Below are 25,873 nucleotides of genomic sequence, written 5' to 3'. Positions count from 1 at the left end.
CAGCAGCTGATCAGTGCTCCTCACAGTCCAGGGAATAGTGGAGAATGAGCTTTGCCATTGTTCCCTCATTCTATTCCTGAATCCATTGTTTGTAATGCAATATCACATCCATGGCACTAGAGGAAAAGCAGATTTAATTCCTCAAAGGGCGTTACGCTCCATGAACCTTCCTCGTGATAGTATGGCTCGATGCAGAAAACAAAGTCATAGTACAAGCAAATCTTTCTGACCTAGCTCTCTCTTTCTCCCAGCACTCATGTAAATAGGAAGAGTCACTCTTCCAAGAGGCTATACCTGGCTTGTTCACTGAGGCCCAAGGCCTTCTGGAATTGTAAACTCTGAGGGCTTCTCCAGATGACCAGAACCCTATGTGACCAATTAACAAAGTTTACTCTCAAGTTGACCTATTTTATATACAGTGGTACCTCGGTTTAAGAACAGTCCTGTTTACGAACTATTCGGTTTACAAACTCCGCAAAACTGGTTTGCAAACTTTACCTCAGTCTAAGAACAGAAGCCGAACAGTGGAAGGGCACTGGTGGCGGGAGGCCTCATTAGGGAAAGCGCGCCTCGGTTTAAGAATGGTTTCGGTTTAAGAACGGACTTCTGGAACGGATTAAGTTTGTAAACTGAGGTACCACTGTATTCACTATCTCTCCCCACTCCCTACCCTGCCAGTAGCTTACAATCTGTTAGACTGACAAAGGGAAATTGGAGAGGTATCTCTTCTGGCATTCACCACTGTTTTTGCCTGTCTCTCTCTCGGCTAATGAGTATATCCCAAACAGGAATGGATATCACTGAGTATGTTTTCAGCATCTATACCAAACTTCCCCAACCTGGTGCCCTCCATATGTTTTGGATTACAAATCCCACCAGCCACAGCCTGCACATGCTGTTGACCCCAGCATGGTTTAGTGATATGAGGATGAGCCTCAGCAAGCCTGAGCAAAGGTGCTGGGTCTGTGTGCCTTTCCTTCCTCCCGTGCATCAGGGATTAGGCGACCTGCCAAGATTACTTAAGTTTCAGTGCATCTCATCTTAGCCTTACAAAGAAACCAGAAATCCCGATTTGAAACAAAGTCTAACAAATTTCATAATAAACCAACTTCAAACTGTGAACCATGAAGCCAACTTTTCAGAGTTTGTTTTCAACTGGGATTCCCAATTTGTATGTAGTACTAAACAAATATTCAGGACTGAAAATAATCACAAAATTTCTGCTTCCAGCCATGCAGGAGAATAGTGTGAAATACTCTGATCAGACATCAGGCTCACTGAGGATTCTCTGAATAGTGCTAAACCGTGAGTTAGTATTATGTGTGAAACAGCTCATTAAGATTCTGGGATCCACACCTTACTCCCTCTCTGCCCCCTCAACCCTCTGTTTTATTGTTCTGTAAAAACACCTACTACAACCATTAAGAAAAACAGTAACAACAGTAACAACAACAACCCCACTTAGCTATTCCTTTGCATTGGGATATTACACTATTGGTATTAAAGTATATAAAAGGGTGGAAAAGCAAACAAACCAATGTTCGTGTTCACTCTTCTTTTTATTTAACAAAATTTATATATTGTTTGTAATAAAATCTCTAAGCAGTCTAGTTGGTCCAGTTCAATCATATAATTAAACAGAGAGAGATACTTGGCAGCAAAATAAAACCTAATGCAAAGGTAACTTTAGCCTTATATCTGCCACATTCTCAGCATCTACAGAAAGTTCTTCTGAATGCTATTCAAGTTTTAATTAGGGAACTCAAGCAAAAATTTAATTGGACCTATGTGAAATATAACACAGTGCTGTCTGTTGCCCTATTGCTTTGCTTTTTCTATCCCCTACGCTTTCTTTGATGGTTACTTTCTCTGTTCTATGAATGTGCATTTGCCTCCCTTTCCCTATAGAGGCCTTGGTTTGTTATTGTGGGGTCATTAAGGAGTGCATATATGTGCATGCTAATTACCTGAGTGGCATGTGATTGATGGCTTGCTAACTCTGGTTTGTTTTGTATAGCAATATTCTGACTTCCTTCCATCTAAGACGTAGCTATTTTGAGATGACAAAACAATGGAATTATTACAAAAATACTGAATGTGAGCTTTTTTTTGTTTTACATAAGAGAGAGGTTGGTGATGGTGGTTTGAAAGCCAGGTCACAGCAACACTCACCCTGTGCTTGAATGAGTTTCATATGCTCTCCAGTTTCAATGAAGAACTGAGGCTCTAATGCTACAGGAGCTCTTGCTTTCTTTGGCAAGAGTAGCCTGGGCGCAGCATGCTCATGTGGGAAGCTGTAAACTGGGGTCAGAGAAAAATGCTGGCCCTGGCCAGACATTGGCAGTTGCTGTTACAAGCAAGAGCTGGTCACCTTCAGCACTGAACAGATGTGAAAAATTCACTCCACCCTTTAAAAAAAAACACACCAAAAAAACCTACCTCAAAACTATTTTTGCTGGATTTACACTTATCAAATATCACGTCTCCAAACCCAAGGATTTATGTAGGATGATTTCCAAAAACGCACCAATTTCTAACACAAGATCAAACCTACCCTCCAAGGCAGACAGAATTTCCAGCCTTTTTGCATAACACTCCTAAATCCTACCCCTTCTCTCTCAAGGAAAATAAAAGTAAAAGGCATGGTTCAGGGTAATATTATAAAAACCCACAAGCCTTCGCCCACATGTGTACTCACTAGTTGTAAGGCAGAAATTTGGAGTTATATGAAACTTAGCAGTTGGACAATTTAGGTAGCCAAAAACTACAACACAGGCATCGGGAGCCGAGATGGGCGTGGGCCAACTTAAAGTTTCTCCAAAATGCCATATCCAATGAGCTAGAGGGAATCTCCCGGTCCTTCCTGAGGTCTAAAAAGGTGGAGTAGGAATCTCTGGTGGGAAACAGTTCATTGAGCATTCTGCATCACTATGAATGGACCACAGTGGGCAACTCAAGCGTCTTGAAGGAAGACAATGAAAAAAGGAAGTTCAGTAACTACCACCCTTTCCAGAGCTATTTCCATCTACAGGGTTTGTGCAGTTTTATAGTTTAAAAAGCATTTTAGGATGTGCAAGTAAATGACATACGCAGTAATACCACTTAATATCATATATTCTTACTCTGGGACTGTGGCATTCAGTACTGATGAATTTTCTGTCTGGTAGGGGGTTTGGGAATTTAGAGATCAGATAACACAATAATGAAAACACAGTTCTCTGCACAGAAGAATCCAAGAGGTTGCATAAAGCAATGTTCCCCCTCTGTCTCTGGGGCTTGAAGCAACGGAGGACCCAAGCCCTCCAGTCCAATGTTTTTCCTTTCTCTTCAGGAGCCTGTGATGTATGGAAATTTGGGGCTCTGATTCTTTCAGCTCCAGCAGGCGGTAAAGAAGCTAGAGGAAAAATGAAGGGAGAAATCTGCAGATGAAAGTCTGAGGCTGTGTTTTCCTTTCCAAAGTGCTGCTATGTTCCCATAAGCTTGTGGCTTCCTGCATCCTGCTGCAGTATTAAAAAAGATCCTTTCTATGATATCTTAAGAGGCAAATGTCCAGTACTAACAGGACGCCTTTTGTTCTCTTCATTTCTAAGTGGACTTTAACCCAGTTACTACAGAGTGAGTCACTGTATAAACAAATAAAACAAAAGCTCTTCTGTTTTGTCCCCCTGGACAGGTCAGGGACACATTAGGCTCTGCTCTGACCCTCTTTGCCTCATAGAAGCAATAACTAGGGATGGCATCACTAAACAAGAAACATGCTTAATTGCTGTTCTTTTGTAGATACGTTTTTTTAAAAAAACAACAACACCTAAATGTATCCCTTCTAATTTCACCATTGTTGATATTCCAACAGAGTTAGGTTTTTATTGAACCAACTAACATGGGATAAAGTTACTCAAACAAAATGCACAATATTAGGAGATGGAAAAATTTGTCTACATTGAATTTGAGTATGGAAAAACTTGCCCAGCAAATGTTGCAACAGATCTGTCACAGAACTGTCAGTTAAAACTGAACCCAAAATTAGAAAATTGAGCTATTTTGCTAGGAAAAAAATGCTGGCTCAGAATGGATAGGGGTTGAAAAAACTGGAGACGGAAAAGAACCCTTTTTGGCTGCAAGCTAAAGAAAGACAAGTCAAAAGGGTGCTTTAATAAGAACCTAGGGAATACTGTGGGCTCCCTGTCTCCATCCTACTTGATAAAAATGCCTATTAAGGCTGCTATTCTAAGCTATTCCACCTGGGGTATACCTCATGGACAGGACATGTATGCATATGATTGGGCTGCAGCAAGAGTGGGGAAATGGATCTGGCTGGTGGGCCAGATCATTATGTCCTTCATAGGCCATATCCGACTGGTGGGTGTGGCTGCCCATTTGTCAGTCACCTGGATGTCAGGTGACCCTTTTGTGTGCTCACTGTGTGAAATTAAATCATCCAGGTAAATGCACAATCCACAAAATGATTTTCAAAGCCCTCCACAAGACCCAGCAGTCACAGGCTTTGCGATGCCCTTGCACAGTGAGAAACAGGATACTGATCTAGATGAAATTTTGGTCTGATTCAGGAGAGCTCTCCTTCTGTTCTACCAATTTCAATACTACTCTGAATGATGCATAACATTATAACACAACATGGTATGTGTTGCTCTGGTGCAGCTGATGGTGCAGCCCACCTACAGCCCTTCGTGATGATGTCACAGCAAGCCTTACGAACAGGCTGCTGATTATTCCTTTCCTATGAACTGTGGCCCTTGATCTTTCTGTTGAAAATGCTGTGTACTAGCCAGAAGCTGATGTTGAAATTCCAAATCACTTGCTCAGTCCTCTTCAGTCAGAGACTGGTTGAATTAGAGATTCCATTCAGAACTAAATACATGCAAGCAGGATGCTTTACATTCATCACATGCTCAAGTGTGACACCCCCTTCCCCAGTTAATAAACATATTAGCAGGCATTTTGGAAACTCGTTGGCTTTGGGGGGTTTGAAAAGTCTGGCAACAGATTCGTCTGGAGCGAAGCTTATCAGACAAACTTGCCGCTAATTTTAGAGCTATACTTTATTTTCGTCAAGACATCTGGCCAAGCCTGGTTACACCAATGGATTATTATTTTCCCTATGTGAGCACAGAGGCCTGGAGAAAAGGGATAGCCTTTTTACAACTATTAATTGGACAACGAATGGCGGTGTAACTGTAAAGGCCCATAACAAGAATAACCCCTTTGTATGCCTGGCTTGTTTCCCACATTTCAAAGGCTACTAAGCAGCAGCATCTTTGCCCCTGGGTTACGGAGAAGGGACAGCCTTGTGCTTATTATGGTGGCTTTCCCTAATGATCTGAAACATTTTAAAAAATGCACACAGGGATGTGCATGTTTAGAGCTTCTGCGGCCACAAGGTCAAACACATTTTTTTAAAAAAAACAACCCACCACCGAAAAGTTTGGCCCTACAGTACTGAGGGAGATCCATTTGTCCAGTGTTCCCTCAACCCATCCCCTCACTGCAGTATGAGGCCCTGCTTTTCAACACAATTAAGCAGAGGGCCAATAGGATTTGTGCCACCCTTTCTTCCACTTGGCTTCACTGCTGAGAACGGCAGGGAGGTGGGAGTGCTGTCTGAATAGCCTCTAAGCATTCATTATCTGGCTCCTAATTACACGGCCGACATACTGTTGCCTCTGCCTACGTGGGAACATTGCATCACATTAATCAGCAGGGGGATATGCCAAGATGAAAGGGCCTCCTTGTATATGCTCTTTGCTGTGGAAAGCGGGGATGAGGGTCGGGGGGAAAAGAAGGAGCTTTATCAAGTCCCTGGGCAGAGAAAACACAGCAGGTGAACTGCAGCTCCATCCCTAGCCCAATTCAGAACCTCAGCTTGAGTTCGCCATATTCCCATACTGGCCTCCAAAAGTAATTCACAAACCTACTTTTAGTGAATGTGTGCTGCCAAGGTTATGGGACCCATAGTCCCAGAGGCCTCTGGAGAAAAGTTAAAGTACAGGCGCCAATAAGCCAGGCTCCTCACACCACCCCTACAGAGTGGCTGAGCCTTCCTTCTGAGTCAGAGTGGAGTTGACTCTTCAATTCTTTACTACACAAGAACCAGGAGAGGAGACATTCATCAACTGTGAATGCACCTGTGTAGCATGAATCAAAGAATAATAAAAAGTCCGGCTGCACCATCTTGCTTGCTTCCCTATTATTAGCAGATTTTCCAAGGTTTAAGGTGGCCTGAGTTAATAACTTAAAACAAAACTTAAATAATACAGAAAACACAGGTTTAACGGCACCAGAAACACCCAAATGGACTAACCAGCCAAACTAAAAGCTAGACAGAAGAAATGTAGGTTTGCTGTTTTGTTTTTAATTATTTACTTGTTTTTGTCCTGTATTGTATTCCGTGAACTGCCCTGAGATCTTACAAAGAAGGGCGGTAGATGAATCTAATAAATAATAAATAAATGAAAGAAATCTTGTCCCGCAGCCTGTTCTCACAGTGGACCAGCCCATGAGGAGCCAGCAAGCAGGACCTGAGCACTACAGGGGTCTCCCCACTTGTGCTCCCCAGCACCTGGTACTCAGAGGCATACCACCTCTGGTTTTAGAGTTAATATCTAGCCATCATGACTAGTAGACATTGGTATCTCCCATGAATGTGTTTAAACTGCTTTTAAAGCATGCTTTTCTTGTAAACTTCTGAAGCATACAGTGGTACCTCTGGATGCGAACGGGGATCTGTTCCGGAGCCCCATTTGCATCCAGAAGCGAACGCAACGCATGTGCGGGTAGTGATTCGCCCTTTCCGCACATGCGCGTGACGTCATTTTGACAGTCTGCACATGCGTGAGCGGCAGAACCCGGAAGTAACGTGCTCCGTTACTTCCAGGTAACGCAGCGCACAACCCAAAAATACTTATCCCGCAGCTACTTCAATCCGATGTATGACTGTACTTTGCTCTTTCCTTAGCATGTTCTCCTTTGCTCACCTAAAAAGCCCCAAACATTGATACTTTTCCTGAAAGTAGAGTTGTTCTAGCACCTTGATCCCTTTTTCTGTACCAAAACATGCTCAACAAAAGTATTACTTGGCTAACAATACCTACTCCCAGTGCACACAGCACAGCAGTCTTGAGCTTTGGCAGTTTGAAATTAGATCCCGGATATCTCTTTATGACATTTATATTCCACCTTTCTTTCAGGGACCTCAGTGTGAAATATTTATACACACACACAGGCATTACAAACAGCTTTAGGAGAAGGAGATTCAGAACAGAAATGGCATGCTGGAAGCAGTGAAGTGCCCCTCCTGCTACCACTTCTCTGCTATCAATACCTCCTGCAACTGTTTTTCATGGGGAAGGCATCAAGTCTCCAACACATATGTGTACACTTAACCGCACACCAATGAACAGTGTGTGTTCCCTTATTGGGGGGGGGATCTATGTAACACAAATGTTCTACAGTAAAGCACAAAAAACCAATGGCAAGAAACTCTGATAAGTTACTGCTACAAAACCCTCCAGATAAAAGTTCTACTTGAGAAGAGATACCATTTAATAAGTATATTTCTAAGCACATTTGTTAAAACATGTGGAGTTTCCTTTTGCTGAGGAGTGAAACCATTGGTCCATCTAGCCAACACTGCAAGCTTTTCTCCATGGTCTCATGCAGAAGTTCTATCACCTGCTACATGAGCCTTTTAATTGTGTGACGGGTGAACAACCTGTGGCCATTTAGATAGTGCTATACTATAATTCCCAGCATCCCTCATCACTGACCATGCTGGCTGAGGCTGTTGAGAGTTGGAATTCATCACATCTCGAGAGTCTCATCCCTATTTTAATGGGTGATGCCAGTGATTGAAGATGAGCTCTTCTGTGTGCAAAGCATATGCTTCACCACTGACCTTTCCATCCTCTATAGCAGAGTAGATCCCCCACCCCTGCTCTAGAGTCCTTCCAGCAATAACCGCACAGAACATTGCCTGTCATCCCATATGCTATTTAAAAAGGGCTCTGACAGCTAGCTCTTCATTACAGGTTAGATCTCCCAGTCTGTTCAAATCCCATCACTATTTATATGTTAATACTGTTCTCTCATAAGCGGTAAGATTTTTTAGCACAGGGAAGAAAACTAAATCATATAAACGAAATGTCAGCCAAGGAAGCAAATACACAAACTGGTGTGAGCCAAAATCCTTTAGCAAGCAAGTCAAGGTTCTGGACCCCAGGGAGCTGGGAGAATTCATCTTCAAGAGTGAAAACTCAAGAAGACCTTTGGTATGATGTCTCTGTAAAAATAAAGTTTCGTGTTCTTTGGCTTCTCTGCTTATGTGCTGTTTCGGTGTTATTGGAGACAATGTTCTTGGACTAGACCTCATAGCTTGGCGTCTTCTGCTGGATCCCAGATATGGAACTATCCCCATAGCAGTCTGGTCTAAAAGATTCAACCAAGGACTAGGAAACTAGAAATGCCTGAGTTCTAGTTCTGGCTGTCAGCTGTTTGGGTACTCTGTTCTTCACACTCTTCCCTAGTAATGGGAATAATACTGTGCAGGCAGAAAACTGGCTAATAAGCTGTGCTTGTAACGTGCATTTAAAATGTGGTAATGGAGTTCTGAAGCTTGATTTCATTTCATCAAGCTGAACAAACTATTGGCTGTACTACAGTTGTTCCTCATTCTGAGAACATGGAATGCTTCCTCAAACAGTAATATCTTGATTCCTAGTGAAATGTGCCAAGTTTACTCTGAGAAAACTAAAAAGCTGGGCCATTTGGAATTCCACAGCCAAATTCATATTTGCAAAGAGAAATTTGCCTTGGAGAAGTGGTGGTGGGGAGATTCTGTGGTGGAAGAACCACCACTTCTTCAGCCCTGCTGTTTGCTCTGGCAGGGCAGAAAGTAGGGATTCAGCTCTCCTAATTTTCTGTCCTTTCCTGTCCTTAAAAAAAATCCCCTTCCATTGACACCAATAAGGAGAGGGGAATAATAGTGCCAGCTCCAGGCTGGCATAGGTTTTTTTTGCCCTTTTCAGGAGCTGTTGGGGGAATGAAGGGGCTTTAATTCCAATGCATCACATTTTTGCCTCCACCACCCTGAAAAGCATCACCAGCATAAGAGAAACAGTGGTGAAGCTTTCCATGGTCATACTAGGATGCCTCCACCCACAGAGAGGGCAGTCTATCCTTAGCTGCCCTGTGAGGGAGCAGGATTGCTCCCTAAATGTGCATAATTTTCAACAAACAGTTAGAATTTTAATTCAGGCAGAAGCTGAGTTTAGGGACACTTTTATATGTGACACTGAAATGCTCCATTCCTGTCTGCCACTTTTACATGAGGAAGTGTTTGAAATATGACTACCTGAAAATTCTAGAAGTTGCCAATCCAGCAAGAAGATTTACAGTTTATAGCTGGTAAAATAATAGAAGCCACAACATATATCACATATCTCTTCTCACTTCAGCCTGGGGAAATCTGAATTGAACTATGTTCTGACAATAATAAAATTATCCTAGATCTTCTTTGGGAGACAAACGCATTCCAGGTTTGTGGGAATTCTGAAGGTCTGGGACCATAATAATGGGAAAAGGTTAGTTCCATAGTAAGCTTCCCTAGAGTTGGGTCCATTGCAGAAGGAACAATATCAAGGCAGTAAGCCCCTTGCAGTACTTATCCATTTCCGTATACTAAAGGCATCAAGAATTAATCCTTGGGATATAGGTATGGATTCAGAAACTATTCTGAAACACTGCATCAGGATCAGCATTCGAAGAGTTTAGAATGTTCTTTTCTAATCTTTAAATATGTATGTGTATGTATACATTTCTCTCTCTTTCTCTCTCTCTCCCCATGGATAGTTGCTGCAGTTTGCTTAATTCTGATGCCCTCTTTTCAAGTTGTTTCAAATTGTGGCAGCTACACCAACAGGCAACAATTCATTCAACTGATGTTTACTTAAAATTCTGGTCAGGTTGAAAGTCAACCAACAGCTATGTGAACAATCTAATTTGGCCCAATGTGATTGGGCCATGCTGCAATGTTCATGTTTACAATTTATTATGCACCCAGAGAATGCACCAATTTAGTTTATATTTACTGATGATTGATGCCTAACCAGAATTGTCTTAAACTAGTTTATCTCCTATTGAAGAGCAGAAGACTGACTAAATCATATGGAAACAATTATTTTCTGGATGCAGTATGAAACCACATATTCTATACTGACATGTTAATAAATAAAGATCAGTCTTGGCTTGAAAGGCTAAGAAATGCAAACTACATAAGAGGATACCTTTTATTGGACTTATTTATTTCTTGTCATTATTTGAACAAGGAGATTAATTTATATCGGATAAAGACTACCTTTATATGCATGCTCTGCTACACTTCTGCATTTAATATCTAGTAATTAAAATCAGTTTAAGAGATAAAAAACTAGGTAAGAGGATAGAGTTTGTTGGTCAAATAGCATGCAAGCTCTTGAATGAACAGAACTGAAAGCTAGCACATTCCTCCTCCATTGGAAACTCAACCAACAAACTTTACCTGCTTTTTAATATGATTTTAATTACTTTTAAATAATTGCAGAGGTGTAGTACAGCAAATGCGGCCCTCCAAGTAACTCTATCTGGCCCTTGGGACCCTCTCCAGGTCATGCCTCCACCCCCCAGTCTATGCCCCTCACCAGCCAACCTGAATGCTTTTACCCGGCTGGTATTTGTCCTTGAGCTGTGATAATGCCTCTTGCTTGCCATATGCATGTGTAGGGTGTGTGGAGAAATTCCTGACTTGTGTGGCCTCCTGTACAGACATATCTGTTCCGCCCACTTTTGCCTCTGCTCCCACATACCACTGGCATGTGGCCTCCATAACATTGCTGAGACCATTTCTCTTGGGCAGAAAAAAGGTTGCTCACCCCTGTAGGAGATGATGCAGTTAAAGCCACAGTCTTTATCCAATACAAATTATTCTCTAAACTCAAATTATGACAAGATGCGCCACGTGCTGATAGAGACATAATGGGCCAAGATCCCCCATCGCCGGTCAAGTAATCAAGAGGGCACAGTGGGTCTGCCTGCTCCCTTCCCCTAATCTCTCTTCCCTCTTGCCTGTAGAGTCCATCATCCACCTTAACCATAATTAAGCGCTATTTCAAAACTGATATGAAATATGATGAATGCTAGGATTAGTTCACTTTAAACCAGAGACTTCAAGATAGCTTCATACTCAGGCTTTATGTCCTTGTTAAAAGCAAAACCTGTAAGGATAACCATGGTTGTTTGAAATAACTGTACCATGGCTAAGGCGAGGAGGAAGAAGTTGGGCCTGACAGGGAAAGACAGGGGGAAGAAACCTACAGAAGCTTGGATTATTCCCTGCAAGATGGGTGAAGAACTGGAAGGGTTATTTGTACAGCTAGGAGTGAGATTGTTTACATCTGCTTTAGGAATATCAGTTGAATAAAAATATGGACAATCTATGAGAGAATATTCCTGAACTTCTGAGTATACATATTTAATGTGTGTGTGCTGTGGGGGTGGGGTGTTTCTGTTGTGTATATGTCCGCACAATCCAGAGAGACTATGTGGATCCACTTCATAGGGATATGTCTGCCAGAACATTAATAAGGAAAGGGCAGGAATGTAATCTTACATAATTCATTGCTGCTGAGAAAGGAGAGAGGGTGAATGGAAAAAACAGTTCATAAAGATGCCAGTGGTCTCTAAGCAGAAACAGCTGTTGAAGTCTTTTTTTTTTTAAAAAAAAAAGAGGTCAAGCCTTCAGCAAAGCCAGCAACAGGAAAGCCTGCAGTTGATCATTTCTACCTTCATCTACGCTATGGGCTGTGACCCTTGGGATCAATATAGCTGCTGATGCAATAATTTACAAAATGCATTGAATTCATTTTCTGAAGGTGGGATGAAGGCACAAGATTGGGGATTCAATAGTTGGTAAAAACATAGTAGTGTATTCAGAGATAGTTGTAAAAGAGCTAAAAACAGAGGGAATAAACAGTAAAAAACCCACTAGATAATCTACTCCAGGGATGTCCAACAGGTTGATCGCAATCTGCTGGTAGATCCCTGCAATGTTTTTGTCGATCGCAGTCGATCACTGGCCCCCTTCCGGCCCGGCCCCTCACCCCACCCCACCCTCCATTGTTGGAGAACAGAAGATGGAGTTTACAAACTGAGGCTATTTACCCCCCCCCCCGTGATCCTTTTGTGAATTGCTGTTTCTCTTTCTCCCCAAAATACTTTTAAAATGTTGTGTTCCCCCTCCCTAAAATAAGCAAATCAACTTCAGCCTCCTGAACCCTCTCTCTAAAAATCCCTCAACAACTGTGACCTGAACCCCAATAAAACGTGGCTTTTCCCCGAACCCCTAAAAAACAGGGGTAGATCACTGCTAGTTTTTAATTCTGTGAGTAGATCATAGTCTCTTGGAAGTTGGCCACCCCTGAACCTACTCCATCCTAGAGCTGTCCTTTCCAGTGTTCTATCCAGTCTAATGTTAGATGTGTTAAATGAGAGCTTTTTCTCCACTTTCCCTGGGACACTGCATTACCTGCAGGATCTCCCTTTGCTTTCTCCACGGCGGCTCTCCCTCTGTAATATTTAATTCTGTATAATGTTCTCTATTACCTGTCTAGACATCAATGTTCCTTTCATACAAGCCTCATAGAATAGAATAGAATAGAATAGAATCATAGAGTTGGAAGAGACCACAAGGGCCATCGAGTCCAACCCCCTGCCAAGCAGGAAACACCATCAGAGCACTCCTGACATATGGTTGTCAAGCCTCTGCTTAAAGACCTCCAAAGAAGAAGACTCTGAAGGAAGCTCTTCTCAACCCTGCCTCCAGAAAGGCACCAGTCTTCCCTCATGCTTCAGGACTGCTCTCAATTTTTTAAGTTCCATTCTTCCTTTGCCCTATTTGAACATATGAAAAGCCATACACATATTTTAAAGTTTTGAAATGCAGCCTGAGGGGTAGATTCATAACATCACAGGAGTCAACAATGCCCATCCTCCATAACTGGAGTTCCCCTGTTTGAAATTGATCATTCTCAATAATAAGAAAAAATACTCTGTGGCTTTACCTGCCTGTGCGCAACTGTCAACTATTTCAGCCCACAAGCCCATTCCACTTTATTATTTTTTAAATTTTGCTGCATCAATTTTCATTTTTTATTTTGATGCTGTTTTAGATCTGCAAGCCAGCAGCCTCAAAGCTCAGTTGGCACTGGGCCACCTTCACTGAAATTCCTTCCCAAACATTTATTTTTTAATGGATCGGTTATTTTAAGCAGGAAAAGGGTGTCACTAAATGCTAATTGAATATTCGTTGTTAATACTGTCTCCAGACTGACATGTACGCTTGGAATATTTCTCAGTCTGATTACTATGGACCCATATGATGATTTCTTGGCCAAGAACTGTTTCGCTTTACGATCTCTCTTGAGACTTGGATGATTATGACTTGGCTTTAGTTCCAGAGCCATTATAATAGACAAGACCCAGCCTTTCCATGCACTGACAGGAAGGCATGACACTGTCAGCAACTTACAGTTTCTTGATGACATTTCATTTCCTCCACGGGCACACAATTTGCCTTTCAGGCATAGCATAACATTGAAGTGCAAGAACAAACAAGAACCTGTGTGCATCGTGTCATTTCTATCACAGCCTTTCAACTGGTCCCAACAAGTGGGCTAAAAAGTTTAATCAATTTGGATGCATGAAGTCCCTTTTCTACTATTAGTGCTTTTTTGTTAACACAAGAAGCAGTAAAACCACTGAAGTTAAGGTTTAAGGGAACTTTTTAACTCGGTCAAAGCTTCTAGAAAATAAATGGAGGCCCCTCTGACATTTTATCTCTCGGATGACAGATTAAAAATAGTCCTATAGATCAAAGGCACAATGCATTCTTTCTTAATTCTTGTCAAACTTTGCATCAGTCTAGTCTCTGAAGTAAGGAAGGTTGCAATGTCTTGTTAGGTCAGTCATTAAAATCAAGGAACCAGAGTCACCAGAGACCATAAACCAGGGAGAGATTCTGCCATCCATCAGAGAGTATGACTTCTGACCCCTTTAATTCCTTTTCACTCCCCTCCTCACTCCTGTTACCATAAAGGGAGAGCCACTCTGGTTTATGTATAATATCCTGCCATAACAACTAGTAAAAAGCACAGCTCTATGTTGGCACTGATCCTGCCTTTGTCTGGCTGCATTCATTGTCCATGGGAACATAAACCAGCTTAAAAGGGTTTTTAGAGTATAGCAAGTCACAGAGCTTAAGAACTGTTCTGATTCAGGATAAATTGGGTTTATACACATGAAGTGGCCTTTTTTCTAAATAATCTGCAATGAAGACAATTAAAGTTACAGACAGAAAATCTAGCAAATCAAAATTCAGGGTCCTTTAACTTTCTTTAGCAAATACCTTGATATGTACAGAGAGAGCAAATACATGTTCATGTGAATGAATGGAAGGGGACACTTTGACTGTTTATGAAGAAGCCAAATGGGAGCTTGTCTGAACTTTTCACTTTAAAACATTCAGGAAAGGGTTTACATTCTCATAGTGTGACCTCAATACAAACGTAATAGAATTGGTAAACTTGGCTGTGTGAATAGATCACAAGCGTTATTTTATTGTGCTCAGTGTTTTTTGTATGGATTGAAGAGTGAGTGGCGGAGAGCACATTCTGAGGGTGTTTAGAGGGTGCGCCCCACTTTACGCAATATCACTTATGCATGTGGGGGCCAGGAACGTAACTCCTGCATAAGTGGGGAGTGCCTGTATTTTGTTTTCAATACTGTTCCTTGAGAAGCTAGTTTCCTATCTCTTACCTTGAACCTTCCCAAGGAGCAAGGAAAAACAAGTCAATTGAGTCCCAGGCTTTGAAGGGGAGGGGGGAGCAGAAGAACACAAATTTTTAAGAAGGCTGACAACTAAACTCACCGTACATATCTTCCTTGTCTCCCTTCAGCACCCCCCAGTTCTCTCTCTCTCTCTCTCTCACACACACACACCCACCCACACACACCAAATAAGGTACCATGAAACTTAAAACTAGGCTGGGCTGAGCCACTATTGCTTTTCACTTCATCTTAAGAAGGAAACCAAAGCTGCTAAGTCAGAGAATGGATCACTTCCAAGAACCTCAGGAAGGAAGACTTATCAAATGACCCCATCCCAGTGCTGGCTTTTTTGTTTCTGGTGGGGATCTCAGTAAATATCTGGAAGATATCTGGAAGATGCCTGGAAGAGAGAAGCAAGATAATTTGGGGGCCCACACAGCACATGGTTTCCGTGGCCTGCTTTTCATTAGTCCCGCTTTGCAGCCACTCATCTCCTGCAAATCTCATCACACCCTGGCAAAGCACCCACAGCATGTTAATCTTTTCATTTAATAGCAAAGCTGCTGTAATCTTTCTTCCTTTTTCCTTCTTAAAGGGCAGACAGTAATAATAATAATAATAATAGTAATCAGGCCAAAAAGACCACAGTCCTGTTCCTCTTACTGCTCTCTCCTCCCCAGCTCTTTTTCAAATCTAATACTTGATGCATTCCCATGGTTGACCTGTGTGTGCACACTTATTCTGGTTGATAACTACCAGCTGCAAAAGAAAGCTTGTGCTGTGTGCAGTGTTTAAGGGAAGGGTATATCTGGGAAGGAGGGTAGAGAAACAGTGTGCACTTCTGAAAACGTCTATGCCTTTCAGGAGAATGAAGCTGCCTCACATGGACAAAACAGAAAACATATTCCAGATACCTAAGTCTAAAACTCTTGCTTTCAGCTCTGCCACTATGGGCTTCAAAGGAGTCACATGGAGCAATGTTGGCCTTTTATGTTGAGAAAGCTGTTTGCCTCATTACTAAGAATGAGGAGAGATCATCCCCCCCCTCCCATGTTGAAGGTTTGACCAGCCTGAGACACAGATCTCAAACTCCAAAGAAGAGTGATTTTGGTACAATGGATTCTTTGTCTTTTATTAGCAAGAATCTTAAAAATGTCCCCACTGTATTATCGAACTGGCACAACCCTTGGTGCATACTATTGCTGCTGAAACACTACTGAAATTGCTCTGCATAGTGGCTTCCTGTGTATAGGTCATATAAGGCCCTTCTACACACCTTTTGCCAAATACCATGAGTGTTTTATTTATTGCTACTTAATTACGTTACTTAAAATGTGGAGCAGTAATAATTTTATTCAGCAAAATTTATATACTGCTTGATTATTTAAAAAGTCACAAACCAAAAATCCTCTCTGGTTTACAATATATTAAACAAACACATTAAAACTATTGATTAAAACTGGTATTAAAATATTCAAAAGATTATTAAAATCAACAATAACTAAAAGGAACACATATAGTTTCTACATGTCTAGAAAGGCTTGCTTAAACAAAAATGTTTTAAAGAGGTACCAAAAAGAGCACAGCCAAGGTGCCTGCCTGATGACATTCAAAGTGCAGGTGGTGCCACACTAAAAATAATCATAGGATTGTAGAGCTGGAAGGGGTCACAGTGGTCATCTAGCTCAACCCCCTGCAATGAAGGAATAACAGCTAAAGAATCCTGACAGATCAACTTCTTACAAGAGCAGAACGAACCTGTAACAGTGCCAATTTTGAAGATCAAAGCAGTTGAGTGGGACTATCCCTCAAGTAAACTGGTCCCAAGCTGATATGGGTTTTAAATACTATACCTTGGTAATACATCATGTGTACGATTATGATTGTTGATGTTGTTAGTACAGTGCTACCTCGGATTACAGACGCTTCAGGTTACAGACGCTTCAGGTTACAGACTCCGCTAACCCAGAAACAGTACTTCGGGTTAAGAACTTTGCTTCAGGATGAGAACAGACATTGCGCGGTGGCGGCGCGACAGCAGCGGAAGGCCCCATTAGCTAAAGTGGTGCTTCAGGTTAAGAACAGTTTCAGGTTAAGAACAGACCTCCAGAATGAATTAAGTTCTTAACCCGAGGTACCACTGTAGTGTATAGCTTTCGGTGTGGAATTTGTATTGCATTTTTTATATCAATTGTTTTTTACTGGGTGCTTTCTGTTGAAACTAAATGAACTAACTTAAACTAAATGAACTAACTTAAATATTTAAGGTAGCTAGTAATAGAGCACAAAGAGGCTAATCGCATGTGAGACAACGCATGATGCCTTCACAGGCACAACGTACATGCATGCAGCAATTTCAACCAGATTTCCAGTGACTGCCAAAAGCCCTGTGGTTGTCCGAATCAACACTAAGAGAACATCTGTGGTGTTCACAGTTACACATTTTTGAGAATGTCTCTCTCTTAATTTTTTTTTTTACACCAACACATGGGCATGTACCGTATTTTTCGTCCCATAGGACGCTCCGTCCCATAGGACGCACCTAGTTTTTTTGGGGGGAAATAAAGGGAAAAAAAATTTCCTTTATTTTCCCCCCAAAAGCAGGTCCGGGAAACCCAACCAGGTCGAGGAACAGCGGGGTGGCGGCGCTGCGCCTCCCTGCTGTCCCCCGAGCTTGTGGGGCTGGCCAATGTCTGCCCGGCGTGAGGGGCGCCCTGAAGCAGAGCGCCCCTCGCGCCAGGCAGCAGGCTGCTATCTGCAGCGTGGGGAGCGCTGCGGGGAACTCCTGGAGGGCTCCCCACGCTGCGGGTGTCTGCCTGGCGCGAGGGGCACCCTGAAGCAGAGCGCCCCTCGCGCCAGGCAGCAGGCTGCAATCTGCAGCGTGGGGAGCGATGCGGGGAACTCCTGGAGGGCTCCCCACGCTGCGGGTGTCTGCCTGGCGTGAGGGGCGCCCTGAAGCAGAGCGCCCCTCGCGCCAGGCAGCAGGCTGCTATCTGCAGCGTGGGGAGCGCTGTGGGGAACTCCTGCAGCGTTCCCCATGCTGCGGGTGTCTGCCTGGCACGAGGGGCGCCCTGAAGCAGAGCGCCCCTCGCGCCAGGCAGCAGGCTGCTATCTGCAGCGTGGGGAGCGCTGTGGGGAACTCCTGCAGCGTTCCCCATGCTGCGGGTGTCTGCCTGGCACGAGGGGCGCCCTGAAGCAGAGCGCCCCTCGCGCCAGGCAGCAGGCTGCTATCTGCAGCGTGGGGAGCGCTGCGGGGAACTCCTGCAGCGTTCCCCATGCTGCGGGTGTCTGCCTGGCGTGAGGGGCGCCCTGAAGCAGAGCGCCCCTCGCGCCAGGCAGCAGGCTGCTATCTGCAGCGTGGGGAGCGCTGCGGGGAACTCCTGCAGCGTTCCCCATGCTGCGGGTGTCTGCCTGGCGTGAGGGGCGCCCTGAAGCAGAGCGCCCCTCGCGCCAGGCAGCAGGCTGCTATCTGCAGCGTGGGGAGCGCTGCGGGGAACTCCTGCAGCGTTCCCCATGCTGCGGGTGTCTGCCTGGCACGAGGGGCGCCCTGAAGCAGAGCGCCCCTCGCGCCAGGCAGCAGGCTGCTATCTGCAGCGTGGGGAGCGCTGCGGGGAACTCCTGCAGCGTTCCCCATGCTGCGGGTGTCTGCCTGGCGCGAGGGGCGCCCTGAAGCAGAGCGCCCCTCGCGCCAGGCAGCAGGCTGCTATCTGCAGCGTGGGGAGCGCTGCGGGGAACTCCTGCAGCGTTCCCCATGCTGCAGATGTATGCCCGGCGCGAGGGGCGCTCTGCTTCAGGGCGCCCCGCCCGCCGGGCTGCAGGCTGCTATCCGCAGCGTGGGGAGCGCTGCAGGGAACTCCTGGAGGGCTCCCCACGCTGCAGGTGTCTGCCTGGCGTGAGGGGCGCTCTGCTTCAGGGCACCCCTCGCGCCAGGCGGCAGGCTGCTATCCGCAGCGTGGGGAGCGCTGCAGGGAACTCCTGGAGGGCTCCCCACGCTGCGGGTGTCTGCCCGGCGCGAGGGGCGCTCTGCTTCAGGGCGCCCCACCCGCCGGGCGGCAGGCTGCTATCCGCAGCCTAGACATCCCTGCGGGACCTCCCGCAGGGCTTGCCTAGGCTGCGGATGTCTTGTTGAAGCCTGGAGAGCGAGAGGGGTTGGTGCGCACCGACCGCTCTCGCTCTCCACGCTTCAGCGAAAGCCTGCATTCGCCCCATAGGACGCACCCAGATTCCCGCTTCATTTTTGGAGGGGGAAAAGTGCGTCTTATAGGGCGAAAAATACGGTACGTACATCTATGTTCATACTGTTAGTGCTAACCAGAGACCATTTCCTTTTATTCAGCTGCCATGAAAACAGCTTTCAAGCTGTTCTGCATTCTAAACGAAAAATGTTTGTCAAGTTGGCAGAACATGCGCTGAGTGCAGGAAGGTGCTTGGAGCTGGTCGTTAACCAAGGTTACACAGGTGTTGCTGCTTCAAACTGTGGAGAAAAACAAATTATCGCTTGTTTGAAGGGGAGGGGGAAAATATAACTCAGTGCTTGGATCCTCCTACAGCAGAGAAGTCTAACCGCAAGCTTGCTTCAGCAATGCTGACATCCTTCAGCCGGCCAAACATCACACTGAAATTCTTTAGTGAGTTGTGGTTTCCAGATTCTGCCATATGCAAAGCTGAGGTCTGCTCAGTTCTTAGAACCAGCAACTATTTGTGTACGTTTTGGTAAACTTTTAGACTCGGCCATGCCAAGGTAAATCTCAGATGCTAATGGGTCTGGGCTTTGGGATATGTTATACAGTCTCGTAAGATTTCACAGCTTTGTTATTTAAAACACTTTCCCCACCCCCATAAAACCAGACACCGTTTCAATATACAATGGAAAACTGGAAAACTGAGTATACTTTAGAAACCACCACATACTTACTCTAACAAAAGTCTGGAGCGAGCCTGGTTCTGTTATTAGTGGAAATGGGCCTAGAGCAAATCTTACCGCTAAAAGCATTGAACTCTGTGGACGTTTCGATTTAAGCTGAGCTGCTATCTACAGAGACTGCTTCTGGCATTCCATGACAGTGCAGGAAGCAGTCCTGGCAACAGAAGGGATGATGGGCTGTGGGAGAACAGGTATTGACACCCAGTGCTTTGGGGGGGGGGCGCATGGTACGGATACCCCTAAACATTTTGTGAATTTAACGGGAGAAGAAACCATTTTTTTTTTAAAGTTTCTTCTCTAGCATGGTGAATCGTCAGTTCCGTTGCTACCCCTGATGGCAACCTCATTTCCTGTCATGTTTCCTCAGTCTCAGACGGAAGCGAGCGTTTAATGTGTGAAGCAGGAGTTGGAATCTAGCACGGTGATTGGTCAGTTTTGTTGTTACCACCTCTGATGGCGGTTTCCTTTTCTTTCCCAGTGTAATGCATATTCTTTGTACTTTTGTCCATTTACTGTATTTATTTTTTCCTGATTTGAACTATAAAGCGGTGATTTTCTTGAGTCAAAATGAGAGTACCCCTAAACATTTATTATTATTTTTTGGAAAAAAAGCACTGCTGACACCACCCCTCCAGGAAGATCACAAACTGCTTCCCAAGTTGCTGGAACCACCATTCTCCATCTCCACTTAGGAGAACTGGAAAGAAAAAAGTTCAGTGCCCAACATTAGCCTGTTATTAAGAGTGTACAATCCTTTTTACCTCAGCTATATCTGAGCAGCTGATCTTAAGGTACCAAACAAATAAAGTAGCACCTCCAAAGCAGAGGTTCTTTTGAAGTGGCCTCTTCTTTCTCCTCACACTACTTATTTTTCACTGCTTATGAACAGGAGCTGCAATGAATTTTGCCACAACTTTGTTTACTTAGCACTTCAAAGGCCAGAAGTCTTGTAAATGTCAATATCCTGCTTGCTTAAAAGAATAGAGCAAAGCTGGGTGTGGGGGAGGAGAAAGGAAACGTCTTGTGGTTCAAAATGCAAGGGCACATACAGTAGTAGGGTTTAATTCTTACTCTATCAGTCTTGACATAATGTTGCTCTTTCCTTTGGCGATATAAACAGGAAAGAAAACGTATCATGTTTACCGTTCGCCAAATGGGGGAGGGGAAGGCCATCAGGTTGGGAATGGAAGTTTTTTTTTGTGCAGTATTATAAACTTTGTTTTAAACAACACAGAATAAAGTAAGGTTGGGGAAAATGGGACACTCTCGGTGACTTGGTTCAGAATTCCTGAGATTAACAGTATATAAGCACAGGCACCATCTTCCTATGCTATGAATATAAGTGGATTTCACTATTTTAAGGCACCTATAATCAGAGATAATTAAACTATTAAGCCTTTGATGTTTGCAAATATTATTGGACCATTATAGTGAAGTTAAAGAGAATCATAAAATTCCTTATTTGAAAGGTTCTTTTAATACAACATGCAACCTTGTACTTGGGGCCCAGAACATATTAAGCCCACAACAGGGGGCCATGTTACATTTACAGAGCATTCCTGCAAGAAGATCATAAGCTACAATTAGGTGTGTAGTCTTAGTCCGCCATGTTGTACAAGCGTAATTTTGCCCACCTCACCACCACACTCTCCCCAGGACTAAGCACAGCCTTCTTGAAGATTTAGTCTCCCACAACAGCAAAAAGTTCTCGGCCCTGTTTCTACAAACATGTATTTACATCAGGTGTAAACTCACTCACTTAAAACACTTTTTTTCAGCCAGGCTTTCCCTGAGGGGTGATCCAGATAAGTAGAAGGGTTGTAGTTCAGACATGGCACAACTACTTTGAATGCAGAAGGCCCCATGCTTGGTCTATAGGGAAAGATGAGTGGGACCCCATCTGAAACTGTGAAAAGCCACTGCCAGTCAGTGTAGAGAATAAGCTTATTTTTACTCATGCAATTTTATTGATGATTTTATGTTGTTCACCACTTTAGTATTTGTTTTTATTTTGGCTGTTTAATAATTTTTTGCATAAGAATAATAATTTTTTAAAAAATCAAAACCAGTCACATGACAATTAGCATTAAATGACATTTTACTTGGAGAGCCTCATTCTGCTTAAAGGCACACCTATTTCATATGCACTGGAAGCATGAGGGCCCTGGTTTCCCATCATAAATAATATGAAAATAATATTAGGAAACAGCTAACCCTGTTTATGCTGTGTGTTTTTTTAAAAAGAGAACTTCAGTTTTAAGTTCTGTGATGCCAAAATCTGCTCTTGAATGTTTATTCCCATATTGAACCACACCTTTGTCTTCCTACTCATTGACACCAGGTCTGCTACTGCCTTTCATTTTATATATTTATTTCAAAATGCACAAACCACTCTACATTAAAAAAATACTCAATAATATTAAAGGATAGAGTACATAGACAAATCAAATAAAAAAATTCTATAAAAGTGAGAAAACAAACCATCAGGGTTCTTGCCACCCATCTCCTGTTTCACTAGATCTCAACCACAGCTTGATGCTTTGCTTAATACCTGTTAGTGTTCTTCGCAAAGATTCAATGGACAGAAAAACCTTCCTAAAATAAACGCTGGATCAGAGAAGATTCTATGACACCCCACTCCCCAAACTATAAGATGATAACATTGAGAGCAAAGGCAGATTTAGAGGAGAACAACTGGTTTGGTTGTACTGTGTGCAGAGTTTCTGGGGCGCTGCAGCAGGCACCGCAGCTATGAAGTCCAATGGAAGGTGAGAGGCGGATTTTGGTGTTGCACAGGGTGCCACTGAAATTTGAGACACCAAGGTCTGCCACTGTTCAGAGACTTAAAACAGTATTTAAATTTTCTGTCCTGAAAGAGTAACTAATACAGCAATTTCACATAACATACATGCACCCTATCTACCTGATATAGTAAATGAGCGTTTGCAACTAATGCTGTCAGTTAATGAGACAGATTTTGTAAGCTAAGTGTTTGGGGAACATTACAAAATGTATTTGCATTTAATTAAATGCTTTACTTCTCACAGTCTGCTGAGAGTGTCAGAGAGCCCTGTTTCTCCACACTGACAAGTAGACATTTGTTTTCACCATAAACTGAAAGAGCAGTGAGCTAATTCTGTAACTGGTCTTTATTAGCCCATCATTTGTGACTGAAAATAAGTTATGTCTTCAGGTTCCTGCTACCAGTTTAGGAAAATAAAAGGAGCGACCATGAATTTTAACAAATCTAACAGGAACTTAGTGATTGCTTTCGTGAAAATAACTTGACCCATGACCTATTTTTTCAAGCCCAATCCCAGACTCCTCCAGCCAGCTGTCTGGAAACCACAGTAGGTTCTTGAAAACACATGAGAAACAGTTGGTTCTAATATTGAGGGGAGGAAACTGGAGGAACAAGGTGGCTACTTATGGCAGAATGTTATTTTTTCTTCAGTGTCTGCCTGCATATTTTTCTAACATGTGTACTCTGTCACTTTTCTATTTTTCTTGGGTAAATATCTCTGATTTGAATGAAAAGGACCCGGGGGTCTTACTTGTTAGAACTGCACTCCACCTTGATATGTTGTTTTTGAACTGAGGTTATACACCCCAGATACAGTGGATGCATTTCAAACGGGGAGTATAGCTATTATAGAAGCTGGTTTTACTAATACTACTCCATATGTTGTAAGAAGAAATGCTTAGGGTTCTATGGCCTAAATATCAGCAGATGCAAGGGGCACCTGGAAGGGGATTCTGCTATCCTATCTGAAGAAGACTGAATGTCTGAACTGCTTTTAAGAGACAAGTGCCTGCCAACCTAGCAGTTCCAAAGCACGTCAAAGTGCAAGTAGATAAAGAGGTACCGCTCCGGCGGGAAGGTAAACGGCGTTTCCGTGCGCTGCCCTGGTTCGCCAGAAGCGGCTTAGTCATGCTGGCCACATGACCTGGAAGCTGTACGCCAGCTCCCTCGGCCAATAAAGCGAGATGAGCGCCGCAACCCCGGAGTCGGCCACGACTGGACCTAATGGTCAGGGGTCCCTTTACTTTACCTTTAAATGGATGGCAAAAAGCCCCTCAACACATTCCAGATATTGCAGAACCTCCAAGTGTCCCTATTTTCCAGGGACATCCTTGATTTAGAGAAGCTGTCCCGGTTTCTGAATTGATCCCAGAATGCCCCCCTTTTCCTTAGGATGTCCTTATTTTTACTGGAGAAATGTTGGAGGGTATGGAGTTATCCGATGCCTGAGCTGTCTGAAGGCAACCCTGTATAGGGAAGTTTTTTTAAATATTTAATGTTTTATTATGTTTTTATACATGTTGGAAGCTGCCCAGAGTGGCTGGGGCAACCCAATAACATGTTTGGGGTATAAATAGTAACATTATCGTGAAGGAATGGGACATCCTTATTTTCATCGGAGAAATGTTGGAGGGTATGATACCATTGCAGATTAAAGGTTAATTAATTAAAGTCTTCTCTTTGGTCACAAAGAAACAACACTCCATTGGAATGAACAGAACCTTTGGTGTTTTGCTGGTGGACTTCATAAAGACCGATGATCGTGAGAAAGCACTTGATTGCACACTACGCTGCCCATCCCCAATCGTTGGTCATCCCTCAAGTTGGCAAGGCCCACCTGGCAGCAAGATGGGACCAAATCTTTAGTGTCATCAACCCAGTCCTGTGGAATGCTCTGCCAACAGAGATTCAGGAGGTGCCCTTTGTTTTAACCTTTAAATGTCTGCTGGAGAGAGTTCCTGGTGCCAGATAGAGAGGCTGCGGGTGGTAGTGGTGGTGGGTTTTGCACATTCAGGCCCAGGCCTCAAATTTCCCTCTCCTGGGTAAAATGAGATCTCTGAAGGAAACCATTTATGCCTAACAAGCCAGAATTCAAGTGAATTCCGAAGTTGTTTATTTGTTTTTTTTAAAGACTCATCATTGAGAAAGATATTACCAATGAACAATTTCAGTGGGAGTTGGACCACACACACTTCACAGACTTGAAGGTCACACCTGGAACATGTAAAGTGGGATATGAATGCATTTGCATGTTTGTATTTTATTAAAATTCAATATCCCACCCCCCTCCAGTGCTTTTCAGATATGGCTGTTCCTAAGTTTTACTAAGTTAATAATAAAAAATACAAATATATATATATAACTAAATAGAAGAGAACCTACTTATAGCATGTTACCCAATCAGGGGGAATACAACATGCTCTTCAACCAGTGCATTCCACCCCAGCAGTTTTGTAATGAGAACAAAAGGAAAGAATTCAAAAACCCATACGGTGACACCAAAATTCTACAATAATCTAAAATTCCTTCCTCCTGTTCTTGCTAGGTAGGTTGTTATCCTCCCTGAAATGAAGTACTGCCTCTAGTACTGCATGCCTGCATATCAAGGCAGAGTCTTATTTGCCTCCCAGTTATTAGAAGAGGTTTCAAACAAAACCATTTTAGTTCTAAGCTTTATTCCCCTCTCAACTGTACCGAGGTAATACAAACCAGTGTAAATCAAAGTGTGTTCCTGCCACAAGACCCGCCCTGAAACTGTTTCCAAACAGGGAATCTAAAATTACCATATTTACAGCATCTGCAGTTGAGCCAAGTACAAATCAAGATGAATAGCTGTGACGCACAAGGTAGAGTGTAAAAGAATGCAGCTGGGCCTGTGAACAATATAGGCCCTTGGTGTTAAAGCCCCTCTAATGCCTTTCACAGAGCACAGAAACAACAACAAAGGGAGAGAGGGGGAGAGAGAAAGAAAGACCAAAAGCAAAATTCCAGTAAGATGAGTGAAAACATAGCTCAAATCCCAAGCTGCTCTGCTAATGGGCAATAGAAATAACATACAAAGGAGCAAGTAGGGAATTCAATTAATTAGCAATGTGACTGCACTACAGGGAAGAGGGAAAGAAAAGAACACTGGCAGTATCAGAAACTGCCTCTCTTATTACGTGTTAGAAGAAGGAGCTTGGAGGAAACTCAGAAGCACAAAAAACTAAGGATTTCTATGAAGCAGGCCTCCTTCTCAGGACATCTTGCAAAATGCGTAAGAAGAGTCTGGA

General features: G+C 43.4%; 1 protein-coding gene and 1 long non-coding RNA gene across 8 annotated transcripts in view; one reads left to right on the top strand and one right to left on the bottom strand.

Moving 5' to 3' along the window:
* RAD51B (RAD51 paralog B) overlaps positions 1-25,873 on the bottom strand; it is a gene marked incomplete at its 5' end in the record, with an annotated part of 322,766 nt that overhangs the window by 68,399 nt on the left and 228,494 nt on the right. The gene's annotated exons all lie outside the window — the stretch shown is intronic.
* On the top strand, positions 1,440-3,805 carry LOC310685695. Its single transcript, XR_014515400.1, has 2 exons — positions 1,440-2,097; positions 3,332-3,805. It is a non-coding gene; the product is annotated as an uncharacterized lncRNA (long non-coding RNA).

The sequence above is a fragment of the Podarcis tiliguerta genome, assembly GCF_965153285.1.
Source record: "Podarcis tiliguerta genome assembly, chromosome: 1".
Classification (NCBI taxonomy): Eukaryota; Metazoa; Chordata; class Lepidosauria; order Squamata; family Lacertidae; genus Podarcis; species Podarcis tiliguerta.
The sequence above is the reverse complement of the archived record's forward strand: the minus strand, read 5'-3'. Positions and strand labels throughout refer to the sequence as shown.